General features: G+C 43.8%; 1 protein-coding gene across 5 annotated transcripts in view; it reads right to left on the reverse strand.

Annotated features, from left to right (window-relative positions):
* Window positions 1–10,140, reverse strand: part of nrip1b (nuclear receptor interacting protein 1b) — a 48,070-nt gene that overhangs the window by 22,355 nt on the left and 15,575 nt on the right. For 2 of the 5 annotated variants that reach the window (XM_025065842.1, XM_025065841.1), the window contains exons 1-2: window positions 9,620–10,044; window positions 4,749–4,830 (exon numbers count right to left, since the gene is read on the reverse strand). The exons of 1 other annotated variant lie outside the window; for it this stretch is intronic. The gene's annotated coding sequence lies outside the window, so the exon portion shown is untranslated. Of the gene's footprint in view, window positions 1–4,748; window positions 4,831–9,619; window positions 10,045–10,140 lie in introns of those variants that run through there. 2 more of the 5 variants (XM_008332234.3, XM_008332231.3) reach the window with 1 other exon arrangement.

Raw genomic sequence — 10,140 nt, forward strand, 5'->3', positions numbered from 1 at the left:
CAGAGATATCAATGAATTAGGTCAAATAAAGTGAAAATCTGAGACGGCTACATCTTTGTAAATGTTCCTGCTAGAGAAGCAAAACAGTGTGAAGACATAATGGTGGCAGTAATGTAACAGTTTGGCCAAACAAGAAAAATGTCAGTCATGTTACTTATGTTTGAAGAGACCGTCACCATTCTTTCACCATCAACCATCGCTGAAGTCATAGCTAAGGTCTTACCTGTGGAAGCCAAAGTCATGTGCTGATGTTAAATTTTTTCCAACACACAACATCATTGCACCATCAAATGTGTTTGTTATAGAGAATATTTTAATATTTAGTATAATATTTATACGCCTCTCAAGGCTGTCTGAACAAAAGCTTGTATCATCAGCCATGTCTCTAATGTTACAGAAACACAACACCAACCATGTGTTAAGACTACATATGTTTGCATGTACTGATTATTTAATTTCCTTGGCCAGAGGTTGACACTTTACAGATGAGACTTTACCTGGTGCTAAACTCTCACCTTCACACTGCCAACTAAGCTAATTTGTTGTAATGGTGAACTTGCACAGGCACAGTGGTGCCTCAGAGACGAGGCATGAAGCCTGGTGCTCCACATTTCTCTGCTGCCACACATCTGCAAAAATAGTAGAGTGCACTGTAACTTACATTTAAAGTTCAGCAAATACAAACACAGAGAGAAAGTGGCTGCTGGAGGGAAAAAAAAAGTACAAAAGAGAATAACGTCTCAATTCAGCAGGGGATGGTGGTGGTTCTCGCTCTAGTTAGGGGTAGATGTAGGTCAAGCCCTGCTTCCTCGTAAGCACCAAGGTCACCACTGAATGGAAGGAAAGGTGGCTTAGAGAGAAATGCTCCATGGATAAACCACATCCGTCTGGTTCTTGTGCCAGAACCAGCTGCAATCCAAGCGCAAACAGTTACACAAGCACAAAGCACACAGCTCCTTAGTACTACCCTGAGGTGTGACATGCCCGTGGGCATGTGCGGAGAAACATACATGTTATACAAGCTTTGCTGCAGCTTCAGTTCCCCTATAAGTATCCAAACAATGCTGAGTTCACTTTTATTTCAGGTCAACGGACTTGAAACAAAAGGCTTTGCACAACTAAAGAGCACCTTAGGTGAAGTCAGTATCCAAATGAAGCTACAGGTGCCGCTGCCGTTGGCTATGCTATGTGTGGCTACAGGTGAATTCAGGTGTGAAGTCAGCACAAACCGGCTGTGACTTCCAACATTGATGACAGAAACATCAGCAAGGTACATTTTGTATCATTAATTACTATATTTGTCACGTCCGTGTAGTGAGAAAAAAAAACTATTTTTGATAAGGTAAAAAAAGTCAAAGCCGGGGAAGCTACAGGGAATTACAATAGCACACATTGCATGTTGTGTGGATCTGATACAAGGAAACATATGGTCAAGGTTGTTCTTCTCCTCTTTAAGCCTTTGGTTATAAATCCTGACAAATAGTGGCTTGTAGCAACTAATGCAACAGTCCCTCGAGGCTCACTCCCTCCAGCACAAAATGCATTCATTTTATTAAACCAGAGGAATATATATATTTATATATATATATATAAATATATATACGCCTTAGTGAAATGAGAAGCAGTGCATGAGAGAATTCACGACACTTGGCTCCATATGGAGAACACAAACAAAGAGATTAAATTTACAAAAAAACAAGAGGGTAATTCAGTTGCGGCTGCTTCTTATAGTTGCCTGATTCTATATGCACCACTACAAGGCATTCTCACAGACAGAAACAGATACAGTAGTGTGTTCATGTCTGTTTGCAAAACAGCCACACAAGGCATCAGATTAGGTTACTCACGTTTAGAATATCCAGTATGAAAGTGTTTACACAGAAAAAAAGCCCTTTTATAAATCAGTTCAGTTCATTTAGCAGGTCTGAGACTAAATCGTACAATAATTCAAAATTTGTTCAAGATTTGAGAAGAAATTGATTTAAAAAAGCCTCTGGATTAGCACTATGACAACAAAAATGTAAATGATCATTATCACCATTTAATAGAATAGGATTTCTGACAAGGGTGACAAAACGATGTTTCTAAAAGAAAAATGTGCTAAATATTCTACAATAGTAAAACCAGATTGGCTTGCATGTAGAAGGACTGGTGTGTGACTAGCATGTACTAAGGCAGTCTTAACAAACTGAGCTGGGATCCTTACCCAGCCATATGGTAAACATATCCAGGGGGCAGAAATGTTAACGTTCTTGCATAAAAATACTCAGGAGCTTACTCTGAAGGGAGACAGTGAGCCAGCATGGTTTAAACAGCGGGGCAGCTGTGGGGAGTGAGTAGGAGCAACTGCAATAACATGAATCCTAGCAGCCAACCCACTCCTAATATGAATCACTGTGAACACGATGTGACCTCTTCTCGACATGTGCCGGTATCAGTGGCCGAGAAGTGAGCAGATGACTAAACCTGCACAATACGACATCATGAACAAACATGGTGGAAACTTGTGGCCAGCGATTTCCAAATTCAGATAAGGGCAAAGATCACCCGGAGCTGAGTTGGTCACTCTGTCATGACCTCAACCTTTGCTGACCTTAGAGTGAATGCTCATTGAGTGACGGCCCCTGCAGCTGCATGCAGGCCTGTGGTGAGTGTCTCCGCCCTCATCCTGGGAGACATGCAATGTTGGGGGTGAGGATTGTGGGTAAGGCAGGGTGAAGGGTGTCACATGATAGGACTTCCTTCTGGAGAGTTACTTAAAAAGCCTTCTCAGCAATCAGGTCAAGGTCACAAACTTGTCTTAACGCCAAAGGAAAAGACAGAGGTCTGTGCATGACTGTGTGCGCAAAGACAGACGAGTAGGAGCGTGACTACACGCTCTGCAGACATGACTTACTGATGATTTCAAAACACTACAGTCTATGAGCTGCACTGCCCTCACTGCTTAATGGACACTTATATTCAGAGTTATTACACAATCATCACCCTTGCACATCTCCTCCAAATTCCATGGCTGGATATTTACTGGAGAAATCCAGGTTAATTGCCTATCCTCCTGAGCAGCAGGTGAGCAGAGTATGAGCCAGCAATCTTCTGGTCACTAGTATATTTTTCCCAAGTAATGGGTCATGAGAATGCCTCAAGTCATCAGCCCTGTGCTCTCCATCTTCTCTAAAATGGCCTCTCTGCTTCTGTGAGTCTTCTAACACCGTTAGGAGAACGCTGCAATTCTGAACCACAGTCTTTAAGTCTGTTTAGCCTGCTCTTGTGAGGATGTACTGAATAATGCCACCTTGCTAATGGATTTACAAGTGCGCCGGAGGTTCACAAAAGGACAGCATAATGCAGAAATCCAAGAGACCACTTTCAGGGAGAGCTGGGGACTGGGATTTTGCCAAATGTCCTTGGTTGTTGCACTGCTGCATGAGAGTACATTCCTTTCTCTGATTCAGAGGCGTGCCACTTATTTACCCACATTAAGCTAAGATGTATTTATTCAATATGTCATCAGCTCTTTATACATCCATTGACACATTTGAAAAAGGAGTTAAATTCAAAATGTCAGAGTCATTACACGATCGGTCTTTATGAATCTTAGATGAACCTCTAATTGATTTTGGACGAATGACAAATCGTCTTCTCTGGAATAATGTGTATATAAACAAGGTGTCCCTATTCACATTTTCTCTCTGTCGGAAATTCACATAATGTGCAGCAGACCTATCTGAACTAACGTGGCTTCCTCTCTTCACAGCTGCCTGCACAGGTCCCTTGTTGCCCAGCAACAATTCAGCTCATCAATTGGAAGCCAAAAAGTTACACAATTACAGTTCAAGCCAAAAAAGATTTTGGGGGTGTGCAGCATAACACCATTGAGTAAGTTTTCCACAAGATCCATAAGACACAAGTCTCAATGAATGAGAAAACAGGGAAATCCCGACAGCAGCATTTTCCACACTTCTTGAGTCAAGTGATGTGAAAGAATGCGAGTGTTCCTGGGGTTGCACAGAAAATTACCAACATTGACAGCAAAATAGTCTGCACTGCAATGAGACGTATTGTTGCGCTGCTAGCATTCAGGATCAGCTCACGGGTACGAAGTTTAATGAAGCATGAATTCCCACAAACTTCTCCCTTTTTTTGCTGTATAAATAAATTTCAGGAACACAACCTGGAGGCATATACTGCCTATAGACCCCCCCCCCCCGCTACCTATCTGTGCTCTCTCCCTCCCCTGTGCCCTGTCGTCCTGTGCAATATATCCATCATTCATTCATAAATTCTGAAAACTCCTCTTTAGTTAATTGCCTGGAAAAATTTAATTTCAAACGAAAGCTTTTAAAAGAGAAAGATATAATTACGTTGCAGGGATTTCTCTGCCCCCTCCTTGTCCAGGGGGAGGTGGGCCGTGGGGATATGTGCTGTGAGCCGTGCAGCTCTGCACCGCACTGCTCCATGTCAGGGAAGTCATACACCCATGTTTAAAGCAGAGCGTTACGTAAAGCCTTCCCCTATGCACAGGCTTACTGCACCAGACGCTGTGTCCTTGCATGGGCTGCCCAAGGTTCCTAAAAGGACAGACTGCTAAGAAGTTAGGAAGGACGGGCCCTGTGATAGCCTGCAGAGAGGAAGGGAGACTGGAGCGAGGGAGGGGTGAGGGCTGCTGCCTGTGACAGCCTTGGACTTTGAATTCAGCGCCAGACAGGCTCATGCATCAATCCCTCAACTTACAAAGACAAGCCACTAACCTTGACGAGGCCAGGGACTCTTCAGGAATGAGTGGCATTTTCACTTAGCCCCAGCTTCTCCCCTGCACTCCTGCCACAAAACCTGGTTAAAATAAGACACAGCTGAATAACAGTCGACCTTAGTCTCTGGACACTGTGACCCACTGTTCTACCCTTCAACCGAAGGGCTTCTTAGACCACGCCAGGGACATACAATTGCAGTGAAACATTTAAAGTCAATGCAAATAGTAGTTGGTACGCAAGGTGCAGCATCCCCGTCTGAGGTCTGACTGACACTGGTGTGTTTGTCCGAGGTGTGGAGCAAGCTCAGGCAAATTCTTGTTTACTGTGATCTTTGGGATCAACAACTGTATTATCAGACTTAATTACTAGCAAACTCTGACTACTGCAGCAACACACTGCAAACAAAGCGGCAAACACGCAGTGAGAGGTAACTGGGCTCTTTATCCTTTGTATCGCTGCTAAAAGAAAACAAGGCCAACATTCTCTCTTGCATGTGCACACAGGCTGAGTATGCCTCCTATCTATGAACGTCTGTCCTCATTCCCCGCACTGCCCGCCCACTCTGTCACGCTTCTGACATCGGTCTGCTTGTGGCTAAAGCAGAGCTTCCCCTTGTCTGACTGCAGCATCCTGGCAGTACACACACCACGATGGTAGAGAAACCATCCTACTGCACCTCCACAGCCCGGGGCAGGAGCTGTGCTACAGGAGCTGGATATGGAGAGTAAGGGAGAGAAGAAAGAAAAAGAAGGAACATGGAGAGAGGAGTGACTAAGACTCCACTCCTCTGCTGTGACCACACAAACCTGGCAAGGATAAGAGTTAGCTTCTCTCACATTACCCAGGAGGTGATGCTCCACGCTACATCTCCTCAGTAGTCCCTTATTGAATCAGAGAAGAGGGACAGTTGAGATTTGGTGTTGAGCTGGTAGTTCCATTACCACAGTGCAAAGTAGCTCTGATGCTGTTACCCTGCTCTGCTTCATTGATCGTCACAATTAGGCTTCCACATCTGTTGTTTTCCAAACAGGCTGATGCTTCACTTAGGTAACGTGCTATCTTTCTCTCTCAGCCTCTTCCCCATTTCACCAGCAGCTTTCAGTGAAGTTTAAATAATTCACAGTAATTGCAATCAGTGGCAATCAATCGGAGGAGATAATTGAGGGGCCTGTCATTGTGCCGAGGCCAAGGTGAAGCGCAAAGGCAGAAGGGGCGGAGATCTGGAGGTGAGGGTGAAAGGGGGGGGGGGGGGGGGGGGGGGGGGGGGGGGGGGGGGGGGGGGGGGCTAAGAGGAGTCATTCAACAGATGAGCTCCGGCCAGTGTAGCTGTTAAGGTTGCGGCAGTGCAGGCGTCCATCTTCCTCCCTCACATTTCTTCATTCTGGGCCGCACACAGGAAAAATGGCTGTAAAGGCGCATTTAGCAGTTCCTGCCTTGTCATCAAAATGAGTCCCATTGACTTTGGCTGCCTTCTGCTCATGACAGTAGCACCAACAGGAATGAGATAGTGCTGCTGTAACTGAGAGCCCCCACTAAACCCTAGCAGAGAGTAGGAAGAGACGCTGCCTATACATGGGAGGATAACTCCGACTAATACTGCAACAATCTGTTCAGTGATTAACAATCAGGCACTAAAAAGATCCCATGCTATAGGGTTTAAATATTTTTAAGTAAAATCGCTTAGTTCTTTGTTCCCCGGGTAAATTAACATAAACATTGGTAGCTTATACGTAAAAAGCACCCTTATTTCTGCTCCTTTTAAGGTTTTTTTATTTCTAACATTTAAAGAAGTTGCTTTTTTTTTACCAAACAGTTAATTAATTATTTAACAAAATATTAGATTATATAACGTAAATAAATAGTGTGGCCCCTATTTTGAGAACAGATCAACATTTTCTTAAAAGGAAAGTCTCCAAATCCACGGTTGCTGTTTTCAGTGGTGTTCAGTCAACAACCAGCTTTGTCTGTACGCTGAAATCAATGAGCCTAAGAATTCTCTTTGTACAATCCAAGCCGGTGATGTATAACGACACGCTTGTCTGTGATCCCTGTGTGTATGTGAAATCCTACAACAGGTAAGAATTGTGGGGGAGGCACAGAGTCAAGGTACTTAGCAGCGTTAACAATCTCTTAATAGCAGGATACTAAATTCAACATCTTGTTCTCTGCTTATGTCTTGTCACCATTACTGATATATGTCGTAGCCCCCGACTATGAAATTTACAGCACAATTGTTGGGGTATAAATCTCACTCCAGTAGCACTGACTATTGTTAATAGTATATGTGTCTACTGAATAAACAAACAGTAAAGAGAACAATCAAATGATTTGGGTTAATGTATGCTCCGCACTGATATTACCGAGCCCAAACAATTAGAGGAATGAGCCTGTGGTCAATAGGTCTCTGGTTTGATTCTTCAGTAGGCTGACAAAGTGCGAGCCAGTAAGTGGATGAGAAATGCACTTCTCTTCTTCTACATCCACTGTCAAAGTGCCCTTGAACAATGTTCAGTGGCCAACAACAGAAGTGCTGGGCAGCTCCCAGGTCTATAATAAATCAAAACCTCTGCAGTAAATGCATGTCACTTGTTCTGCTAGATTGCACATTAGTTTGTTTACTCACTGAGTATCTCAGAAATCAAAAAGCGGGATGCTGCCCTCAGTTTTTGCCTGCCCATGTGTGTATGTCTTCCTATTGTGACTGACAGATTTACAAACAGAGGGCTTGGAGTTGGCATAGTGCTGGCAGTTAAAGAGGCCGTTAGCAAAGACAAGTGCCTGGCCATGTGCTCCTGGGTCGGTGGCATCGTCCTGTGTAAAATAGACGTTACATCAAATTATTGGAAGGCGAAAGCTAAGTCGTGGACTAGAGCATCATGCCACTTTCATGTGTTTTGATAGCAGATAATATTTGCTGTGGTGAAGGGCAGCAGCCGGTGAATAAAGAGCAAAGAGTGCAGAGTCCAGTCTTGTGACTGCTCGGCAGCCTCATTTGCATTTGGCCATTTGAATGTCCTCTGGTTCTGTTGCAGACTACTGCACATCACTCAAGCAGCACCCTGGACAATAGCAGATGGCTCGGTCAAATCAAGCTGCATCCAATAATTCTTTGATTTACAGCACGGCCGCTCACATCACTTAAACAAATGTGCTCTGAGGTGCAACTTTTAACATGAGCTGCAATTGCGAAGTTTTTCAAGTCATCTGTGGCACTGAGCACAAATACAGCAAACATCTTATATCATTTTACGTCAAACAATTCACCAGCTTTAGTGCTGGTCGCCCAGACATAGACAGTATTGAGAAGAGGAAAAAAGTTCTGCTTGCGTTATCCTAGCTACTGTAGGCCTCAATGTAACCTGCCCTTTTAGAACATGAACTGAAGATGTACTCTGCCCTCGCCTCTGTAACTTGCAGCAACATAAGTCCCTGACCTTTTGCCTCTCTGCTGATCCAAAGTCCAACCAAGCAGTGAGACATTTCCGGAAATAGAACACCTACACACAGGCCCATTGAGAAAGCCTGTGTGGCTGAAAAACACTTCTATCCAAATACGTCTGTAATGATGACACAGTGATGTGAGGACATGCAGCTCACCGACTACAACTGGCCGAATTCAGGTCCACTCACTGGACTGAAGATGGGAAGGACAGGCGTGTGTCTTTGGGCAATTACATTTTTTAACGTAACGAGGCAAAACAAAATGATCATTAATGGGGATCATTAACTCGGCCATTCAATCCATACTATCGTTCTTTGGAGTGTATTAAAAGGCCAAATGTTACCTCGATACTGATGGTGTTATAGACCTGTTGTAGCAACATTGCTCCGTAATATTTTACCAGGGCTCCCTTAAAACTGTATTTACAGCGCCTACTCAGGGCTTAGTGCCACTCTCACTTGAGTGGTTATGCAATATAAAAACAAGAAAATGACACTACCGGGCAAGTGCAAATTTATGCACAGGCAAATGTGAGACTCCTTTATACATTAGTCACATTTCGAAACAATTTCAACCAAAAAAAAAAAAAAAAAGGAAAGCTTGCAGTGAAGTACATCTTGGCAGGACTGGAGATTTCTCATTAAGTACCCTAATGCATCCAGGACAGAGCTATATTTTAACACCTCTGTGAGCCTTTTGATGACTCAGGCTCAGTAGAGCTGTACTCAGGTCCTTCCCAAGGCCCTGGAGTTTAGTCAAAGCCCTTCTGATGTATAGGTGCAAGGCTTGTCAAAGTGATTTATAGACTAGTGCAACTACAAATTGTCTCCAATCGGTGCTAACACTTAACTCGCTGATAAATGAAGCAGTGGCCTACATAGACTGTACTTACATTTCATTACAACTCCTGTTGTAATGAAATGAGCAGATCTATACAATAAGTGCAAGCACAGAAAGGGAGGGACTGTGTTCATTCATAGTTTCGCTGGTGTGACATACAAATACACTTAAAGTATTATTCGGAAGAAAAAAAATGACCTAGTGGCAAATTAAAGAAGCGCACGTACAGTAGGTCTAATTCATTGGTCATGATGTGGACAGAGGACACACGGAGTCACGCTGTTGTTTCTGAAGTGAGTGATAAAGCGAACCACACATACATTTTATTCCTCCGTCTCCTTTATGCTGCGTTTTCAGCGCTACCTCCATATGCGCCTTTCACACAGACACGCAAACGGAGAGAGTCGCTCTCGCTTCTGTTTCCCACATACGCGACAAAAACATGTAAATATCTGCAAAAAGCATCGACACCGCGCCCCGCGTTAGAATCGTTAATGTCCCCATCACGAATACTGGAAATAATAATACAGTATATTATACGGTGCGTGCGTGTGTGTGTGTGTGTGTGTGTGTATGGAGCATCTACCTGCCTTGTCCACCCACAGTCAACCGAGGAGACGCATCGTTATTATTCGACAGGAGCAGGAAAATCCAATGAAAACGCTGGCAGCCAGTATTGACAATTCAGGCAGGAAATAGAAACGGCGAGGTAGCATTCACTGATAAAACATGAAGTCGAAATCAGAATTGGGGAAATTTGAGCCGAAAACAAAACACTAGATAAGTCGTCGTTTGGAGCTGCGTCTGAGGTGCGTAGCAGCGTGTAGTCTGTCTGTGTGAATTGTTTATTCTCGGAGACTCCTGGCTGTGGAGAAGTGAGCGGAGAGACAGCCACACTGCTCCTCCTCTGCTGCCGCTGACACCACCCTTAAAGGAACAAGAGCCACTCACTCACTAACCCCGCTGCTAATGCTGCTGCTAATGCTAATGCTGAGCCCAACGCACTGAGTATAAAGAGGAATTCATCAGCAAGCATTGTCTTTTTCTTAAAAAAACAAAAAACAAAAAAAACAAACACCCACTTAAAAGTTATGTATAACACTCTTT

Source organism: Cynoglossus semilaevis, chromosome 19 (assembly GCF_000523025.1).
Source record: "Cynoglossus semilaevis isolate Cse_v1.0 chromosome 19, Cse_v1.0, whole genome shotgun sequence".
NCBI lineage: Eukaryota > Metazoa > Chordata > Actinopteri > Pleuronectiformes > Cynoglossidae > Cynoglossus > Cynoglossus semilaevis.